The sequence below is a fragment of the Lactuca virosa genome, chromosome 6 (assembly GCF_052849685.1).
Source record: "Lactuca virosa cultivar CGN04683 chromosome 6, Lactuca_virosa_CGN04683_v6, whole genome shotgun sequence".
Taxonomy (NCBI): Eukaryota; Viridiplantae; Streptophyta; class Magnoliopsida; order Asterales; family Asteraceae; genus Lactuca; species Lactuca virosa.
The window spans coordinates 240,382,070-240,404,570 of NC_136431.1; the positions used below are offsets into that span (position 1 = coordinate 240,382,070).

Sequence of the window (22,501 nt, forward strand, 5' to 3'; positions counted from 1 at the left end):
TTCTTGTTCTGGGGTCAAACTCCTCCTGATCCCCCGTCACCCTTCTCTGTTGGGCAGTCCCTTTTGAAATGTCCATTTACACCACATAGATGGCATATCCGAGAAATTTCGACGTTGGTGGTTGAAGTAATGTGTTGGATCCGAGCCTTGCAGTGATTGATGGTGTGTCCCTTTTTGTTGCAGTTTAAGCACTGCATTACTCGACAAGGTCCATGATGGTGATAGTTACATTTGTTGCACTCTGGGAGGTTGCCAGCATACGGTCTGGCTGGGTTAGGGATAACTGGGATGCCAGTAGGAGGTACAGATGTCGTGGCCGTGAAGGCTGCCACAGGTTGTTGTCTTTTGTTCGCCCCTTGGGGTGCTTTGCCTTTACCTCTTTTCCTGAACCTTTGTCTGTTATTCTTGGGCTTGAGGTTCGGAGTGTTGTGGCAGTTCGTTACTCGTGGGTGTACTTGGTTGTCACTTGGATTGGAATCATTGATACCCATTCCACTAACATTTGCATTGTTAGCGTTAAGGTGAGTCAGAACAGCTGTCACGGCAGCTGAGACTGTAGCTTGAAAGGTAGCTGCATCGATATGAAGGGTAGGGGTTTCGTTGTTCGGCTGACTATTTCCGAATGACGACATGATTCTGTAACATGGGAAGAAAATGAATTTGTGAGCGATTATGGTTGAACCTAGATGTATTTAGATCGTACAAGTAAAGAGTAGAAATAAGTTCTCGAGAGTTTGACCTACATCCCTATGATGTAGTCCTAGAAAAGAATAGAAGTAGTTCACATAATGGTCTCAAGACGTTTAACGTTCAAACAGGGGGGTTCAACACGAGGACTTCCCAGGGGGTCACCCATCCTAGTACTACCCTCGCCCAAGCACGCTTAACTGCGGAGTTCTGATGGGATCCGGTGCATTAGTGCTGGTATGATCGCATCCCTGAAAGAGAATTGAGAATGATCCCTGAGCTAAATTACCCTAGTCCAACAACTTGACTAGAGTGGGTGTCAGATAGACTCCTATGATAGTATGATGGAAGTATTTGAACAAAGAGTGACACAAAATTTAGCCGACTGACAATGTCATTGATGTTTAAGATGTAACAGGCTTGGGAAAATTGACCTTGTAGAGGGTCTTACATCACATCCGGAGTAGGAAAGTTTTGGCCGCCTAAAGGCCTAACTAAAAGTACCTACAGTACAAGATAGTTTCATAGAAAATGCCACATAGGACATAGATAGGAAAAACGATTCCTTTTTAACAGGGAAAGAAAGTAAGGCATCTACTACTGGCGGCGGTCATCCCTCCGGTGAACCCTCAGTTCAGCCAGTCGCCGCTCCATATCAAGCATGTGCCTTTCGTACACCCTCTTGCGTACTCGGAGTTCTATGACTTCGGCTCGTGTTTCAGCCAATGCTTGCAGCAGGGTTTCATGGTCTGTCTCAGATCTTTCACGAGTGCACTCAAGGCGATTGGTGCGGATTGTATGCATTCTTGCATTTGCATCAACCTTTGCGATATGATGGAGAGCTGTTCTGCCCTGAATCTTGTTTCAGGCAACTCTACGGACCAGAATTGGAAGAATTCTGTCTGCTGAGCTTCCTTCGCTTATGTTGTAGAAGCTTCGGTCTCCATTAAACGGCATAGGTTGGTGTTGCTCTTCGCTCCAGGTTTCCAAGCATTCTACCCAAGGAGGCGTCGGGCCTTGAAAAGCCGGACGAGGGTTAGGATTCGGAATAAGAGCCATCGAGGGTAGGTTCTCCACTTCAGGTTCGGAGTCAGAACCATCAGCAAATCCTTCAGCTTAGTGACCATCCACAGGGATTGGGTGATCATTATCTGGCTCCTCTCCGAGCCATCCAGCATTGCCGTGGTTAGGGTAGTACGGGTCGTCGTGGGGATGGAATCCAGCCATGATATTTACGCGAGAAAAGGGAATATAAGAAATAACTAAGTAGACGTGCTAATTAGATAATTATAAGATGATCTTTATCAGATACTTCAATACTTGTTTAGTGCATACTAGTTATATGTATTCGGGACAGGATAGACCTTCGAATAAGCGACCCTAACTCTAAGTCCACAACCCAACGAGGAACAGGAAGTAAAGCAAAGATCCACAGATTCTAAGTCTATGACGTCCTGGATACATATAATTTTAATGTATCCACTAAGCGATTATTGACCTATTGATAAAAATCTATTTAGTTCTCAGATAAGCAATTATAGTAACAACAAATACCCCTATGGTATTTCATTGTGGTAGTGTTGGTAAGTTTTTAGACTTGTTGCCACATCACAACCATTCTTGGGCATATGCTAATCACTCCTCAGACCAGCATAGTTAATCAGGCTATGCCATTCCCAGGACTGATCATACATCCCCAAGCTTACTTGTGATATTCAACAATCGTAATACTTTTGTTCTTGTCATTGTGACATTGATTTTAGTATGAATGCATGCATGTATACTTTTAATAAGAAACTTTTTATTTCTAAAAGTATAGTTATTTGAAAATGTTAAATCAGAGACCTTAGTCCCAATGCATTTATAGTTTGTATATCTTATGTGGTTCGATATACTTAGTTCACTATAAACAATGCTCTGATACCAATCTGTCACACCCCCAAACCAAGGATGGCGGAAACGTCCGGGGATGGAGGACTTCATGTAGTATCACAACAACGAGTATAATAGTGCTTAAAGTAAAAACAACCATCATAAATATAATTGAAAGGGTTACACCAAAGTATATGTTTACATGATTCAAATCAATTACATTTTGTTGACAAAATATGAAATGTTTGACGCCTTAACGTCCCATCCTCAAAAGCATTCAATTACCTGTCTAGTAATTTCCTGAGAATACAAGTTGTTTGAAAAAGTGTCAACACAGAGGTTGGTGAGTTCATAAGCATTTGTAGGCAGTTTATGAAAAGCTTTTCCTTGTAAAAGTAGTGTTTGTTCCAGAAAAATCCAATATTTTCCTTAATATGTAAAGTAGTCTTAAAACCCAAAGACCGAAGTGTACAAGTAATTTGTTATACTTATGATAAAATAATGTAAGTTCAAATCTACGTAAACTCGTTTGATTTCAATGAATTCCCCGTAAATTCTATGTTTGTTAATACTTAATGTGAGCAATTATAAATATACTAAGATTAACCGGTACTTTGTAATGTACCCCTTTTTGTATAAACCCGATACTTTGTATTCGTACCCCATTTATATGAAGACCCGGTACTTTGTAATGTACCCCTTTTTGTATTAACCTGGTACTTTGGATTCGTACCCCATTTATATGAAGACCCGGTACTTTGTAATGTACCCCTTTTTGTATAAACCCAGTACTTTTTATTCGTACCCCATTTATATGAAGACCCGGTACTTTGTAATGTACCCCTTTTTGTATAAACCCGGTACTTTGTATTCGTACCCCATTTATATGAAAACCTTTTGTAATGTAAATGAACATAAACTATACCTATTATAGCTTATCAAAATGTATGAAATGTATATGCAACCTACTATACCTATTATGGTTTAATATGTTTGTTTGTAGTGTATTATCGTAATGAAACTCCCATTGTATAAATGTACCCTTTTTGTGTGAGTGTGTTATGTAAAGTATCATAAACTATACCTATTATAGTTTATCAAACCAAGGGTAGTAGAGGTAATGTACGCAAACTATACTTAACATAGTTTATTCAAATGTTTGTATGTAATGGATGTACTTTGATTATAACAATTTGTTATCTGTTATCGTAAATAAATGACATTTTGTCTTAGTATATAGACATGCATCAGTTAATAAATGGATTTTGATATATATATATATATATATATATATATATATATATATATATATATATATATATACATATATATATATATATCAAAATCCATTTATTAACTGATGCATGTCTATATACTAAGACAAAATGTCATTTATTTGCAATAACATATATTCACATAAGGATATACACCTAGCTCAACATGTTACAAGGTGTAATGAAATTTATAGCCTTTTTCTGTTGTTAACAATTTCTATTACTGTTCTTAGAAAATTTGTAGAAAAATCATCAAAGGTCCAAATCAGAATCCGTAAATTCTGAGAGTTTGGAAAATGAGTCTAGTTTGTTCATAAATTTCCTCACAATTTTTAGTGACCTCCAAATTAGGTGAAAACGTCCATAATCACAGACTGGTCCGGATTGGTTCTTGAAATGATAGGCAGTTTTGTAAAAATCACCATAAATTCTAGAAAACTCTTATGGAGATGTGCAAGTAGCCATTTTAAAGCTAAGAACTTGAACTACTTGCACCTTGTACAGTTTTGAAAACGAAAATGTTTAAGTTGACCAAAACAGTCCGTGAATGGAGTCCAACGTTTCTGATGAAAGCTGTTAGAAGAATTTAGTTGTGTTCTTGGTGTTTTAACTTGTATTCCCCCCCTTAAAACATAAAAAAAACATGAAATGTAGGGGTATGAACTCGCCTTGTGTGATTTCAGTGGATGAGTGTGGGAGAAGGGAAGTGTTCAACTCAAGAACACTTGAAGAAGCCTTGAAGATTTCGAGAATCTAACACCAAAGGGATGGAATTTGTGTGAGCAATCAATGATTTGAGTAAAAGGAAATATAATAACCATAAGGAGGGTGATGATACTTACCAAATGAAAGAGAAAAGCTGGAAAATGCCTTGGAAATCTCGAATTTGTGTGAGAGGATTTGAGAGAAAAGTGGGTTTGATCTTTGGTGGAAATGAGGGAAGTGAGTAAGAATGAGGAGAGAGAGTGGGAGTCTTTCAGCTCTTTGGACGAGATAATGGCTGAAAAATGATGAGAAAGTACCTTGACATGACCAGGGTAGGCTGGGAGGAGTGGGTAGGGTGGCTGGCCATAGAGTGGCTGGCCATAAAGTAAAGCAAAGTCAACACTCCACCTCAATTATTCACCCACTAGATTTTATTCTTAAATAAAGATTTCCACAAAAATATGTTTAAATTATGAATATTTAGGGTGTTATATGTTAAAATATGATTTCTGGAGAAAATCTCGCGTTAAAATAATTAAAAACGGACTTAAAATGGAGTCGTGGTTGAAAACCGGGTGGAAAATGCCAAATCCGAAGTCAGGAGGGTGACTTCGGCCTTAGGAGCCATGGATCCGAAGTGGGGCTTGGTCGCGGATGCGGGTTCGAAGCGGAAAGGGAAGCTGCGGTCCGGGTAGCTAGAGCCGGAGGCGACTTCGGATGCGGGCTGTTCCATGTGGCTGCGGTCGGTGGCTGCGGTCGGCGGCTGCGGCTTGCTGGCTGCGGCTAGATGATCGCGGATCCTCAAGGAGACTCCGGTTCAAGGAGGGTTTGATCCCTATAGAGGGACTCCGGCCCTAAGAGGCTATTTTCCAAGGAATCTTCCCGTTTCACATGGTTTTTCACCAAATCAAGTGTCGGGATGCCCCAATTGATTACAAAAAGATCAAGGGAGGTTTTGAGAGAGATTTGGGAGAGATTTCGCATTCTTGGAGAGATTTCTCATACAGAGAGAGATTTGGGAGAGATTTCGCATTCTTGGAGAGATTTCTCATACAGAGAGAGATTTAGGAGAGATTTCGCATTCTTGGAGAGATTTCTCATACAAAGAGAGCTTTGGGAGAGATTTCGCATTCTTGGAGAGATTTCTCATACAAAGAGAGGTTTGGGAGAGATTTCGCATTCTTGGAGAGATTTCTCATACAAAGAGAGATTTGGGAGAGATTTCGCATTCTTGGAGAGATTTCTCATACAAAGAGAGATTTGGGAGAGATTTCGCATTCTTGGAGAGATTTCTCATACAAAGAGAGATTTGGGAGAGATTTCGCATTCTTGGAGAGATTTCTCATACAAAGAGAGATTTGGGAGAGATTTCGCATTCTTGGAGAGATTTCTCATACAAAGAGAGATTTGGGAGAGATTTCACATTCTTGGAGAGATTTCTCATACAAAGAGAGGTTTGGGAGAGATTTCTCATTCTTGGAGAGATTTCTCTTACTTAGAGAGTTTTGGAAGAGTCAGAGCGAAAGAGATTTGAAAATATTTCTTTTGTGACCTTTTTGAGTGTTTGGCTTCGCAACGCAAGGTTTGTAAATCCCGTTAAGCCATGTTTTAGTGTCGCACACACTCCCGATGAGTGTGCAGTAGTGTTTTATCGCTTTGGTTCATTGTTTAGCACTGTTAAGGCTACGGAAATTCCAACACGTGAGTTTTCCAATTGATGTTTTCTCATTAAATTAGTGAATTGTTCAGTAGTTACATAACGTAAACCCTAATATACAAGGGTTGACTGCGTTGACTGGTTTGACTTGTTGACTTAGTTCGACTTTGACTTGACCAGAATTTGACGGTTGTCACAAAAATGGATTTCAAAATATCAAATTTCTTTTAAATGTTTTTATAAACTTATATTTTTCCCCAAAAATCATACTAGTATACATATATTTATATAAATAAGATTTAAAAGATTTAGGACTGATAACTCACTTTGGTTCCTTTTCCTTGTCTAGATGTGGGATTACAAGTATCAGTTGTCCGAGTGTCATTTAAATTTTACTTATATATATTTATATATATGTATACAAGTATAAAAGTTTGTTCAATTAGTTTCAATTACCATTTGTAACAAATTGAGCAAGGGGTTACATTCATGAATACTCGTTATCAAATCAGAAAGTATAAATAAATTATAATAGGTATAATTTATGATTCATAGAACATTAATTCACGATTCAAGTATGCTAGAGTACATTGTTTTACAAGAACAAAGGTTTGATTCAAAACTATTCAAGATTATACATTCTTCCAGATACATGTGAAGAATACTAATTCAAGAACATACTATCAATCATTTATTTCAGAATGATTGGGTTTTCATAACTATTATACATGTAACGTTTATATGCTTTTATGAGACAAATAGTTCAGGTTGTTTAATTCATTTTAAACAACATAGTTAAAGTCCTGACATTATAACCAGAATCTCCAGCCGGGGATCGAAACAATGTGTGTATAGATCTATATTGGGATTGACAACCCCGCACTCGGACTGCTAGCTACCATCAAGCATACACGCCTGTGAGTGACAAATTGTTATCAACATGTTTTCAGTGCACTCATAGCGTTGGGTCAGGCCATCTAGTCAGTATGGTTATAATAACTCATTAAAAGATATTAACTATACGTTAGTGTATAATCAACTAAACTTATGTACTTTTTTAAAGTACTAGTTTACAAGATACAGTTTACAGTAATACATTACAGTTTACAATAACGGTTGGTGAAACCAGATATACTCTCAGATACAAGTTTACAAAAGGATTACAAATATAAAACATTGGTTTACAATTAGAACAGTTTTATACAACAAAAATTACTTTTCATATACAGCAGAAAATATAGGATTTTCTGGAAATAGTTTACATATTCAAGAAATAGAAAACATTTCTTTCCAAACATAAATACTTATGCACTCACTCAACTTTATGTTCATACTCTCTTTTCAAATTACTTGTATTCTCAGGGAACCAGTAGATAGGTACACCCCGAGCTTTTGAGAAGATTGAGCTATTTATGTCTTGTCTTCTTCTTTTGTACAACTATTTAGTTTCAGTATACATTGATGAAACACATGTAAATATTTATACTTTTTAAATACAGTGGTTGTTTGTACTCGGATTACTATAATGCATGTGTTGTGATACTAGAAATGAAGTCCTCCACCCCCGGACGTTTCCGCCGTCTGGTTTGGGGGTGTGACAGATGGTCCTAACCGAAAAGTAAGTAATCGTATTTGCTTCCAGAAAGTTGAATTGTAAAATGTTTGCTTGTAAAATAATGATGTTTATCCTGGAAAATCCTATATTTTCCATAAAACCGAATTGTAGTCTTAAACGTTCCAAGACCGAAAAGTACAAGTATAATTGCCATACTTACTTTAATGATATGTAGTTTTATTCATAAGTAAAACTAGCTGAAGACGTGTTGGCACTGTAAACTAGATGTGATGTTAATACCCTCCTATGATCACTTAGTACATACGAGTTATATAAAATCGAGATCGAACACACAGCCGAATGGGTGATTTTGCCCTAAGCCCACAACCAAACAAGGAACATGAAATAAGGCGGAAATCACACATCCACTGTCTACTGGACATTAATTTTATATAACCCTGATGTATATACTAAGTAATCACAGAGTTAATAATCCTTTAAGACTGTTTGAAAATATATCATTACGTAAATATTTAGTTAATGCTTATTGTGAGTGTTCAATACAACCATACTAATATGACTAATGGCCTGCACGGCGTTCTTCAGGCGTCGGAAAGTTATGACATTTGTCACCCTAGCCCTGCCGGTCGAACTGTAGCCAACAGTTAAGGTGCGGGATTGTCAGCCCCGTATAGATCTATACACAAACTCACACTCTCCCTCCAGGAGACTCTGGTTATAATTCAGGATTTTAACGGGTACCATGTTTGGTACAACGAAGGAGTGACTCACAATCCTGTATTAACTAGTTTACATAAAGTGTGTTGAAGTTTTCTTTTTCTTGTTATCATATATATTATCCTTTTATAGTGTTAACAATGTATAAAATAATTATATTTTTATATAATCATTCCTTTGACCTATAAGAGTAAAATAATGTAAATGTTTCCCCAAACTATACCTATTATAGTTTAAAAATGTATGTTTTGATGAAACGGTAAAACTTTTGTATTTTTAACAAGTTTGTACGTAAGAGTTTATAAGTTTGGTAATAACGATTTTAGCATTTTTGCGTAAAATGTATATATAAAGTGCGTGAAAACATAATAAATGATTTATGTTTTTAAACACAAGATTTCTTGTGTTTTACTTGTATTCCCCCTTCCCCCTCCCCCCGCCCTAAAACATAGAAATGCTTGGAAAAATGTGGGGGTATGAACTCACCTTGAGTGATTTTGTGTGGGTTGATCTGAAGTGGTAGAGTGAAGATTTCGAGCCTAAAACACTTGAAGAGTTTGATGAACTCTTTGAAGCTTATGATACCCTAAGGATGTTAACACATAATATTATGTGTAAATAGGATGAGATCAACAAATAATGTGTAGAATTACTAGCGAAATTCGAAAATACTTACAAGGATCTAGGGATGATACTTGGAGAATGTTGAGCTTGAAAGTGATGGGTTTTCAGCATTCTAACACTCCTATGGTGTACATGCAACCCTAGAAACCTTGGATTTATGTTTGACTAAGATACATGCAAATAATTATTTTTCCAAGGTTCTTATCCTAACTAGCATGGAATGGGGTACTTGAATCAAATAAAACTAGTAGAATTACTTACCTTATAGTAGTAGTTGATTGCTTGGAGTTTGAGAGCCTAGCACCAATAATGTGGATGCCTCAAATGGAAGTCACAAATCACCACAAACTTGGAAACTTGAGAGAATAGTCACAAACTTCTTGAAATCGGCCCTCTTAGTTTACACACATCAACTTCTGCAATTTCAAGAACCAAAGCCTCCTTTATATAGTGTGGTGGATTAGGGTTACATCCATGTAAACCCTAATACCCATGTCTTTTCATTTCCATGAGATCCATGGGTTAAAGCTCCATGGAGTATCCATGGACTTTCCATGCAAGCCTAGCCCATTCAAAATAAGCATTAGCCCACACTATATAAATACAAGAGCCCATATTTAATTAGTCATACTTTTGATCTCTAAATTAATTCTAAATTAATTATAGATCAACACTAATTAAATAATATGATTTTATATTAATATATTAGAACTTATAGTATATTAATAAATCATAACTTATACTATTCTCAAAAGATTATCCGTAAGTTATTCGGGTGAAGTGCAACCCAAATGGACCATGCCGGGTCGGGTCAAGTACATACCAAATATAGTTATGGACTTAGACACTATCTCCAACAGTCTCCCACTTGGATAAGTCTAATAACTATAGTTGCAAGTATGACTTCAGGAACCGATCAGCAATCGTAGCTCTTAAAACTCTGTTGAACTATCAAGCACCATTTTAGATAAGTGATCATATAATCCTCTGTTCTAGATATCAGCCAGACAAATACATGGAACATGGTCTTGCTTATTGTCCAGCATTTGTTTCCCGATTTCTGATTTGTTTGACATAGAACTTAACTGAACACATCAATTTAGTTCTGACCGGGCCCGGTACATAGGTCAAAACAAAATCATCAAGGGGCCCATATATCGCTTCTAATCCTAGAAGGAACAGATAAAATTCGACTCATATGTTTGCTCTACTACTTGTTGTACTACACACAAAGGCACGGTTTATAACATCGAGTTACCAATGCGTTTTCATGCAATCAATGCATAACCAACTCATAGGCAACAAATCATATCTCTAGGTTTGAAGACTTATATGATATTACCGTCTCACGATCACTCGAGATAAATTCCATGAAGTGATACAAGTGAGCGTGGGTTGAATCCAATACTCAGAACTTATGAGCACTCATGAGTGTTGTAGCCCCGCTTTGTCTAACATCTTAGACCTCTACAAGCCACCCCATGACAGTCTTGATTCATATCTACTTCCAACATATGACCGACTGTGGAGAGTTTGAATAATATGATATAAACCATAACATAATTATTCTGGAAGTCAAAACATGTAAAAAGAAATAATAGTAAACGATTGACAAGAGATAACAACACTTTACTTATAAATAACAGCTTTTATTTATCATCAAATGTCAATTACATTTTACAAATTTCAAGATTATCTAACTACTAAAACTAATATCATCCTTCAACCCTATGTTCCGAGCATGCTGGAGATGCTTAGCCCGAGTCAGTCCCTTCGTGAGGGGATCTGCTGGGTTCTCATCCGATGATACCCTCTTTGCCATGAGGATTCCTTCTTCTATTCGATGTCTGATGAAGTGATATTTTCTGTCAATGTGTCTGGATCTCCCATGATCTCTTGGTTCCTTGGCTAAGGCAACCGCATTATTGCTGTCACAGAAAATCTCCATTGGCTCCTTTATAGCTGGTACAACTCCAAGGTCTCCGATGAAGTTCTTTAGCCATATAGCCTCCTTTGCTGCCTCGCTTGCTGCTATATACTCTGATTCACAAGTGGAATCAGCCACTGTCTCCTGTTTGGAACTTTTCCAAGTAATTGCCCCTCCGTTTAGAGTAAAGACCCAGCCCGACTGAGAGCGGAAATTATCCCTGTCAGTCTGAAAGCTAGCATCACTGTACCCTACAACTCTCAAGTCCTCACTGCCACCAAGGGTAAGGATCCAGTCCTTAGTCCTCCGTAGGTACTTGAGGATATTCTTTACCGCAGTCTAGTGTGCCTTTCCAGGGTTCCCCTGATACCTGCTAACCATGCTCAAAGCAAAGGCTACATTAGGTTGAGTACACGTCATAGCATAAATGATCGATCCTACAGCTGAAGCATAAGGTATTCGACTCATTTATGCTATCTCAGCCTCAGTACTAGGGCTTTGTGTCTTACTCAATCTAGCGTTACTCTGGATGGGTAACTCTCCTTTCTTGGAGTTATGCATGTTGAACCTTTTCAACACTTTGTCCACATAGGTGCTTTGACTAAGTCCAATTAGTCTTTTACTCCTGTTTCTCAAAATCCTTATCCCTAGGATATAAGCAGCTTCTCCAAGGTCCTTCATAGCGAAACACTTCCCAAGCCAGGACTTTACTTCCTGCAGGGTTGGGATGTCATTTCCTATGAGTAGTATGTCATCCACACACAGTACCAAAAAGCTGACTATACTCCCACTAGCCTTGATATAGACACAAGATTCATCTTCACTCCTTGAAAAGCCAAATTCTTTGACTTTCTCATCAGAGCAAAGATTCCATCTGCGAGGTGCCTGTTTTAATCCATAAATGGATTTCTCGAGCTTACACACTCTACTGGGGTACTCTGTATTGACAAAACCCTCTGGCTGAACCATGTAAACATCTACAACCAACTTTCCATTAAGGAAAGCGGGTTTGACATCCATTTGCCATATTTCATAATCATGAAATGCAGCAATGGCTAATAGAACCCTAATAGACTTAATCTTGGCCACTGGTGAAAAGGTCTCATCATAATCAACTCCCGGAGTTTGAGAATAACACTTTGCAACCAGTCGTGCCTTATAAGTGTGTACATTACCATCCATGTCGGTCTTCTTCTTGAAGATCCATTTGCACCCAACTATCTTACGATCAGGTACATTGTCAACTAAGTTCCAAACTTGATTGTCATACATGGACTGTATCTCGCTATCCATAGCCTCTTTCCATTTAGCAGCCTCAGGGCCTGCCATGGCTTCCGTGTAGCTGTTAGGCTCATCCAGATTTACCAGCGTGTTATCACTGATAAGTGTCTCACCTTCTGCAGTAATATGAAAACCATAATAATGCGCAGGTGCATTCCTAACTCTGGTGGAACGCCTCAGAGGTATAGATTCTTTAGTTGGCTCAACAGGAGTTTCCTCCTCAGGTTGAGGGCTAGGGTTTGAGGTTCCTTCACCACTTGACTCTTGAATTTCCTCAAGGTCAATTTGCCTCCCACTGTCTCCTTGGCTCATGAATTCTCTCTCTCGAAAGAATCCTCTTCTTGCTACAAAGACCACATTATCACTGAGTCTGTAGAAGATGTAACCAAAGGATTTCTGTGGTTAGCCGATGAAAATACACCTTTCGCTTCGGGGTTCGAGCTTATCGTGAGTCTCGCGTCTCACGAAAGCCTCGCAACCCCAAATCTTGATGTGGTCTAGATTGGGAACTTTTCCAGTCCACACCTCGTGAGGTGTTTTGGCAACCTTCTTTGTAGGGACTAGATTAAGGATATGGGTGGCAGTCTCTAAGGCATACCCCCAAAATGAGATTGGTAGCGAAGCTCGACTCATCATGGAACGAACCATGTCCAACAAGGTCCGATTGCGCCTCTCAGCTACACCATTCAACTGTGGTGACCTCGGAGGTGTCAATTCCTTAAGATAGTCAAGGAACTCAGTACTAAGATACTCACCACCACGATCGAATCGAAGCATCTTAATGTTCCTGCCCAACTGATTCTCCACTTCTTGCTTAAACTCTTTGAATTTCTCAAAGGTTTCTGACTTATGCTTGATTAGGTAGACATATCCATATTTACTAAAATCATCAGTAAAAGTCACATAGAACCGATTAGCATCTCTTGTGGCGGTTCTGAAGGGTCCACACACATCCGTGTGCATGAGGTCCAACAAACCTTCACCCCTAGCATAAGTGCCAGTAAAAGGTGACTTTGTCATTTTACCAAGCAAACAAGATTCACAACTATCATCTGACTTTAGGTCAAATGACTCCAAGACTCCATCCTTTTGGAGTTGGCCTATGCGTTTCTTGCTTACATGTCCAAGACGACAATGCCATAAGGATGCTTTATCTAAGCTAGTGGAAGAGTTAATACACAATACATTATTTCCTAGATTATCTACAACAGATACAGTTTCATACACGCCATCACAAGGTAATGCTTTAAAATAAAGAACATTATTAAAGAAAGCATCAATACTACCATTATTATTATCAAAATATAAGGTAAAACCTTGTTTATACAATGCATGAAAGGAAATAACATTTCTTGCCATTTCTGGCGAATAATAACATTTATTCAAATCTAATGTAAACCCACTATTTAGCACTAAGGAATAAACTCCTATCTTGGTGACAGGTGAAGCTTTCCTGTTTCCCATGATCAAGTTTATCTTTCCGTGCTCCACATTCTCACTTCATTTTAGTCCCTGCAAATCACAACATATGTGAATACCACAACCTGTATCAAGGACCCAAGACTTAGAATGAGGTGAGTTATTAGACAATATAGTGTATATACCTGCATGGTTGGGTTTTACTTTCCCATCCTTCAAATCTTGTTGGTACTTTGGGCAGTTTCGCTTCCAGTGCGACTTTTCATGGCAATAGAAGCATTCAGCCTCATTAGGGTTAGCAGAAGGAGTGACAAAACCTTTCTTGGTTTTGTTTGAAGAGGAGCCTTCAAGGGTCTTACCCTTGGTACCCTTAGAAGGGTTCTTTCTCTTCTTCCCTTTGCCATGCCCGATTGCAAAGACATTGGCCGCAGTTGGAGTAGGAGTAGGAGTAGTAACAACCGACTTACCCTTTAGACCACTTTCGGCGGTCTTCAAGAGTCCTTGAAGTTTGCTGAGGGTGACTTCTTCCTTGTTCATGTGATATGTCATGCGGAATTGATCATAACACGATGGCAAGGAGTGCAAAATGATGTCTATTGCTAACTCCTCAGGGAAGTTCATATTCAGCTTCAGTAAACGGTCCACATACCTTTGCATTTTCTGTATGTGGCCCGTGATGGGTTCACCATCCTTCATTCGGGTTGTTATCACGGAGGAGATTATTTCATATCGCTCTTGACGAGCACTTTGATGGTTGCGGTCCATCAAGTCCTGGTGCATCTCAAAAGGATAATAGTCCTCATAGGAATTTTGGAGCTCGGCTGTCATGGTGGCCATCATGATGCAAGCCATTTTTGTAGCATCTCTTTCATGTACCTCATATTCAGCAAGCTCTTCAGGAGTAGCAGTTGGCTCGGGTACCTTCAGCTCCTTGTCGAGAACATATTCTTTGTTATCATACCGAGTGACCATCCTGATGTTTCTGATCCAATCTGTAAAGTTGGACCCGTCAAAGATGACTCTCCTACAAAGATTCATGAGAGAGAAGGAGCTAGTAGGGTTTGATCCAGAAGCATTGTTATTGGAAGACATCTGAAAAGAAGAGGGAATAGATTAGATTAGATATAGAGTAGTCCTTAACAAAACACCCAAATGTAATATTAAGGCTAGGACCCAACACAATATTTTATAACTTAGAAGTGGGATGCCGTAATCTAAGCTATAAGATATTTGAAGGTAGGTGAATGACGATTCACCAATTTCCACCATGAAAAACGAAATATTTAATTAGGTTTTAATTTGTTTAGAAACTCCTAGATTCTTTGAGATTCATTGAACTTTCTTCAATGGCATGTTTCAATCTCGAGTGTGCCCTTCAAGTTTTGTGACTGGGATGCCGAGGATCACAAAACAAGGTGTGAAGTAACCATGCAAATTAGTTGGTACCCTTAATGTATTACCCCTCAATTGATGTGCCGGTTAACCACACACGCTCCATCGATACTATGATATACATTAAGTCACCCTTTACCTACCTTGTTAAGTTCAAGTTAGTGTGCCGGTTAACCACACACGCTCCACTAACGACTTAAACAAAGTGTAAAGTGTAATTTCATGGATTAGCACCTTATTCACATTTTCCTAAAATAACTAAGATTGGGAATTCAATAAAGTTTAGTTACTTTAGTATTATCATTATACTTTTAATGAGAATTTATAAGTCCTTGTCCTACCCGTTCAGCTAACGACCCTCCACCGATCAAGGAAGCGGTGGGTGAGAGTGGACACCCATTAAGTTGCCATTTTATAGGCAACAACCTTATACCCCCCTTATAGACCGACTTCGTGAATGAGGCGTACTAGTGGTAAGACGACTTGATCTTATACATATATAAATATTATTAAACTTATAATATTATAAAGTATAAGGGTTGAATTTTAACTTTTAAAATTCTAGGGGTTGGAACTAAAGTTTTTAATATGACTTTACATGTTCCAAAACTTCAGGGCAAGTTTTGTAAACTTTCAAAACTTTTCATTTCTCATAACTTATGAGTTAATGGTTATTAAAAATGAAGACTCTTCATTTTTTGTAACCTATGTGTTCTTTTAATGGTTATTTATAAATGTGACTTTTGGTTATCCATAACTTAAGAACTAGTTATGGACTCCATTAAAACACATAAAGATCAAGAATTAATCTAATCAATTATTAACACATAATTTCTATGATCTTCTAAACTCATATGTTTATGAATGTTCATATCAAAAATTTCAAGAATCGTAAGTACATATACAAAACTTGAAATTTTGATACGAGCTTTTGAACAAAACTTCGATTTTCAAGGTTTTTTTTTTGCATCAAGTATCAAATAAACAAACCAGGCTCTGATACCACTGATGGGTTTTCAGCATTCTAACACTCCTATGATGTACATGCAACCCTAGAAACCTTGGATTTATGTTTGACTAAGATACATGCAAATAATTACTTTTCCAAGGTTCTTATCCTAACTAGCATGGCATGGGGTACTTCAATCAAATAAAACTAGTTGAATTACTTACCTTGTAGTAGTAGTTGATTGCTTGGAGTTTGAGAGCCTAGCACTAATAATGTGGATGCCTCAAATGGAAGTCACAAATCACCACAAACTTGGAAACTTGAGAGAATAGTCACCAACTTCTGGAAATCGGCCCTCTTAGTTTACACACATCAACTTCTGCAATTTCAAGAACCAAAGCCTCCTTTATATAGTGTGGTGGATTAGGGTTACATCCATGTAAACCCTAATACCCATGTCTTTTCATTTCCATGAGATCCATGGGTTAAAGCTCCATGGAGTATCCATGGACTTTCCATGCAAGCCTAGCCCATTCCAAATAAGCATTAGCCCACACTATATAAATACAAGAGCCCATATTTAATTAGTCATACTTTTGATCTCTAAATTAATTCTAAATTAATTATAGATCAACACTAATTAAATAATATGATTTTATATTAATATATTAGAACTTATAATATATTAATAAATCATAACTTATACTATTCTCAAAAGATTAACCGTAAATTGTTCGGGTGAAGTGCAACCCAAATGGACCATGCCGGGTCGGGTCAAGTACATACCAAATATAGTTATGGACTTAGACACTATCTCCAACAGAAAGATCCTAGGTTTGTTCTTGAGAAGGTTTTTGAATTATTTGCTAAGTGAAGTGAGGGAGGGATTCTTGAGAGAGTATGAGTTAATCAGAAAACAAGAGGAAGGAATGGTGAGGTTTAATGTGGATGATCTCATTCTAATAAGAGGAGTAAGGTTGATGTGAAGTTTACTTTGAGAACTGTTGGTTGCTTCCTGGATACATGTTGGATAATACGTAGAAAACTGTGAATTACATGGGAAATAGAAATGGATATTACATCCTAAAGTCATCCTTATCTACTGAAGCATTCTAGGAAGGATCTCTAGAGTTTTCGGCCATAAAAGGAGGTGATTTTGGTCTAGGCTTGACCGAAATCTCTTGATACACATTCCATTGTGATGATTTCGGTCATATAGTGTCACAAACATGTGATTTTGGTTCCACTTTGATGGGTTTTCGGCCTTATGTGACCGCAAACTCAAGGGTATATGGTCTAAAGTCGAATTCACTAAAACAATGTAATTCCTTTGACTTTTGTTGACTCTTTTTACTCCTTAACATCTTTTTAACTTGTATTAGTTTATTATAAATTAAATTAACTTAGGTTTAAATCCAAACTTAGTTACTATTTTATAGACATGCCCCTAAGGCTACAGATGATACAGTGCAACAAGGATTGTAATATGGTTTTACTTATACTTGGTTAGAGTTTAGACCTTGCCGGGTCTAAAATTTTCCAGTTGTGACATTATCCCCCCGTTAGAGAGAATTTCGTCCCGGAATTTGCATTCTGAATGGGACTTTAATGGTTGGAGATAGAGGTGTGTACTTTCGTTCCATTTGATCTTCTCGTCCGTAAGTGAATTCAGATCCTCGGTTGGCCGTCCAGTGGATCTTCACTATTGGTATGCAACATTGTTTCCTTTATTCTGATAGTTTTTTTAGGGATGGTAATCTATACTTCAGACGGGGGAAGGGTGTGGGTTTGGTTTACTTGTCTACGTTCACTCGAATGGTAGCTTGTCTACTCGTAGTCTTGGGCAGCTTTGTCCTGAAGTTCATGGTAGAACTCATACTTGGTTCATCTGTCATCACTTCGTGTATATAAGTCGCATATAATTAAGATTGAAAAGACAGTCGGATAGGTGGCTCTGCCCCAAGTCCACAACCAGACAAGGAAAAGGAGGTAGGGCAGAATCACACATCCTAAGTCCGTAGAATCTTAATTATATACCACCCTCGCGTATACACTTAGTAGTGATGGCTAGCTGTATGGGTCCTTAGTCTCCCTTCTTGAACTTGACTTGTTGTACGAGTGGTATTCCTGGGAGGTCTGCTGGCAATACTTCGGAAAGGTTACGGAAGGTATAGTACCCCCGCATGGGTATTTGTAAGGGTCGAATTGTTGTAATTAGTCGAAGTATGTTTTGGACTCTTCGAATGTTTTGTAATGTATTTTACTAGGGCGCTTTTATTCGAAGCTATAGAGTCAATGCCTTGGTATATTTTTTGTATGCTTTATGTTCCCTATAAATAGGGTTATTTACTAGAGTTAGACAAGAACTCAGAACCAGAAGTCAACAATCTACCCCCAGCTGCTCATGACCCAAACCCTCGTCCAGCATTTCAAGGACCCACACCTCTGTGGGCCACAAACTTGAATAGATGGAGTCAGGAACAGAGTCAATCCATCCCCTACAATGGAGACAGAAGCTTCAACAACCTCACTGAGGGAGGTTCAGCTGACAGGGTCCTACCCATCATGGTGCGTAGGATTTCCCGGAACACCGAACAGGGTCGAGCCGCTATCGACCGAGTCATGGAGATTGACGCCAACTCTGGCGTTAACACAGTCCGCATTCGCCAACTAGAGTCTGCTCAAGAAAGGACTCTGGTCCACAATGCAGCTCTGCAGAGAGAACTTGCTGGAGCCCAAGCTGAAGTCAGGGAACTTCGAGCTCAACAAGTAAGATCTCACAGGCGTCTGAGGGACATAGAACGCCTTCTATCGGAATCAAGAACTCACTCTAGTAGTTCTCGTCGCCGATAGAATCTCATCGACTTCTCTTTTGGATATAACCTGGTTATGTAAAACTCTGGTCTAATTTCCTATCTTTGTAAATCTTAGACCTGTTAGGTCTTGATTAGGTCATAGTCCTGTCAAAATTTTCCCATCATGGTTGATGTAAGGCCTCCTACTAGGCCATTTTTCCTGAACTTGTTACATCTGTAATTCCAGTAATATTGACAGGTACCTGATCTCATGGAAATTATTATCCAAATGCTATCATCTGTTAGTTCTAGATCTACATTCAATCGTGCTGTTGGACTATGAAGAGTTAGTCCATGAGTCATTTTCATCAACTTTCCTATTGAATTCTTATCAATATCTTCATCTTTCTAAACTTATAGTTAAAAGATGTCTCCTCACAGAAATCCGATGCGTAACAATAATAACGAAACACCGATACCACCACCTCCACCACCTCCTCTGTTCGACGCTGCTATGTTCCAAGCAGCTGTCACGGCGGCCGTAGCGGCTGCCATGTCACACATCAATACTCCTGTCCCTAGTGGATCAGGAACTGGTGCACCTATTTCTAACCATGGCGAGAGTCATGGGCACCCCCGGGAATGCACCTACAAGGATTTTACAAATGCCAAACCCAGAAATTTCAATGGAACTGGAGGGCTTATGATCTTAAGGAAGTGGATAGAAAAGACAGAAGCAGTCTTTGAAATCTGCACCTGCCCAGAGAACAATAAGGTCAAGTTTGCTACTTGTACCTTTTCTGACAGGGCTTTAACTTGGTGGAATGGCCACGTTAAGTCACTGACTCTGATAGTGGCAAATTCGATAAGCTGGGAGAACTTGAAAGCCATGCTGATGAGAGAGTACTGCCCACGAGGGGAAATTCAAAAACTCGAGCAGGAACTATGGGGTATTGTAATGGTTGATTCTGACATATCAACCTATACTAATAGATTCTGTGATCTGGCAATTCTTTGCCCTGATATGGTTGCTCTAGAGAGCAAGAAAATAAAGAGATATATTTGGGGACTGTCGCCCCAGATCCAGTCAAGTGTGTTAGCATCAAGGCCGGTTACTTTTGACAGCGCTAAAGAGCTGGCACAATCTCTTATAGATCACGGAAACTACCAGAACCCAATGATTTCTACACCCGATCAACAAAAGGGAAACAACAAAAACAACAAGAAAAAGGGGTGGAACAAGAGGAAAAGCGGGACTTCACAAGAATCCTCAAAGAGACAACAACTAGTTACAATCAATGCTGCCACGGTAACTCCTGTTGTCCTTGCTAATCCCTTACCAGCGAAGCCTTATGCCGGTAATCTTTCGAAGTGCAACAAATGCACCTTCCATCACAACGGACCTTGCCGGGAAATGCAGTGCACTAACTGCAACAGAAGGGGGCATACTGCCCGTTTCTGCAAGACTCCAGCAAGGCCGACCGCTCAAGTTCCTAACGCCGGCGAAGTGGGCCACTACAAGAGGAACTGCCCTAAGGCAAGGATAGCTGGAGGAGTGGGAAGAGTTCTGGCCATAGGCCACGAGGAAGCAGTAGCTGATCCTACAATAGTTACTGGTACGTTTCTCCTCGATAACTCATATGCTTGCATACTTTTCGACAGTGGAGCGGAGAAAAGTTTCGTAAACCAGAAATTTGCACACCTGCTTAAACAAAAACCACGTGCACTAGATAAATCATTCACTGTAGAAATGGCAAACAGGAAAACGGAAAGTACTATCTGCACATACGTAGGTTGTACTCTAATTTTAGATGGCCATACTTTCAAGATAGACCTCATGCCGGTCCCAATTAAAAGTTTCGACGTCATTATCGGCATGGATTGGTTGAGTCTTCATCGCGCCGACATCTTGTGCTTTGAAAAAGCAGTTCGTCTTAACCTTCCTAACAGCGAAACTGTAGTTATCTACGGCGACAAACCTAGTACGAACCTTCACATCATTTCGTGTATCCAAGCTCAGAAGTGCTTGCGAAAGGAATATCATGCATTCCTTGCACACATCGTCGATACGAGTCAAGAAGTGAAAGATATTCAGAACATCCCAGAAGTATGCGACTTTCTCGACATCTTTCCAGAAGAACTTCCAGGATTACCACCACAACGCCAAGTCGAGTTCATAATGGACTTAGTGCCAGGGGCTACTCCAGTAGCCAAATCTCCATATCGTCTGGCACCAGCGGAGATGCAGGAACTTTCCAGTCAGCTTAACGAACTTCTCCAGAAGGGATTCATTAGGCCAAGCTTCTCACCATGGGGAGCACCGGTCTTGTTTGTCAAGAAGAAAGACAGATCGTTTTGTATGTGCATGGACTACAGGGAACTCAACAAGCTTACCATTAAAAATCGTTATCCCTTACCCCGCATTGACGATTTATTTGATCAACTTCAAGGAGCCAACTACTTCTCGAAGATAGATCTACGATCCGGGTACCACCAACTACGAGTGTTAGAGGAGGATGTTCCCAAGACAGCCTTCCGAACTCGTTATGGGCACTACAAATTCGTAGTGATGCCATTCGGATTAACTAACGCGCCCGCAGTATTCATGGATTTAATGAATAGGGTGTGTCGTCCTTACTTGGATCAGTTCGTCATTGTCTTCATCGATGACATACTCATCTACTCTCGTAGTAAGGAGGAACATAGTCAACATCTTCGTCAAGTCTTAGAAACATTACGATCGTAGAAGCTCTATGCGAAGTTCTCCAAGTGCGAATTTTGGATTCGAAGAGTCGAATTCTTGGGCCACGTAGTTAGTGAAGAGGGAATTCACGTGGACCCTTCCAAAATCAAGGCCATTGAGAACTGGTCAGTACCGAAGACACCTACAGAAATTCGTCAATTTCTAGGTCTCGCTGGCTACTATCGCAGGTTCATTCAGAACTTCTCCTGCATTGCGAAACCTCTTACAACACTGAACTAGAAGGGCGTGGCCTTTGACTGGGAAGAGAAGCAAGAGAGAGCGTTCCAAACGCTCAAGCGAGCCTTGTGCACCGCACCAATACTATTCCTCCCCGAAGGGATAGAAGACTTCGTTGTCTATTGCGATGCTTTAAATCAAGGGCTCGGCTGTATTCTGATGCAACGAGGTAAGGTCATCGCCTATGCCTCGAGACAGCTGAAGACACACGAGGTCAACTACACCACCCACGATCTTGAACTAGGAGCAGTGGTGTTTGCTCTGAAGATCTGGAGACACTACCTATATGGTACAAAAAGTACTATCTTTACAGATCACAAAAGCCTACAACATATATTCGACCAGAAGGAGCTCAACATGAGACAACGACGGTGGGTCGAGCTACTCAGTGATTACGAATGTGAAATTCGTTATCATCCAGGTAAAGCCAACGTAGTAGCCGACGCCCTAAGTCGGAAAGAATATTCTGGTCGTAGAGTCAAATCTTTGACTCTAACTATCCATTCACACTTGTCCACGCAAATTAAGGAGGCTCAGCTCGACGCTTTGAAACCTGAAAATGTGGCGAGTGAATCCCTGAGAGGGATGGATAAGAACTTGGAAGTCAAGGGTGGCGGAGCCTTATATCTCATGGATCGGATCTGGA

At 39.4% G+C, this 22,501-nt stretch overlaps 1 non-coding gene across 1 annotated transcript; it reads right to left on the bottom strand.

Moving 5' to 3' along the window:
- Positions 1-819: 819 nt before the first annotated feature.
- LOC145122925 (5S ribosomal RNA) lies at positions 820-938 on the bottom strand. Its single transcript, XR_013714811.1, has one exon. It is a non-coding gene; the product is annotated as a 5S ribosomal RNA (ribosomal RNA).
- Positions 939-22,501: the final 21,563 nt, after the last annotated feature.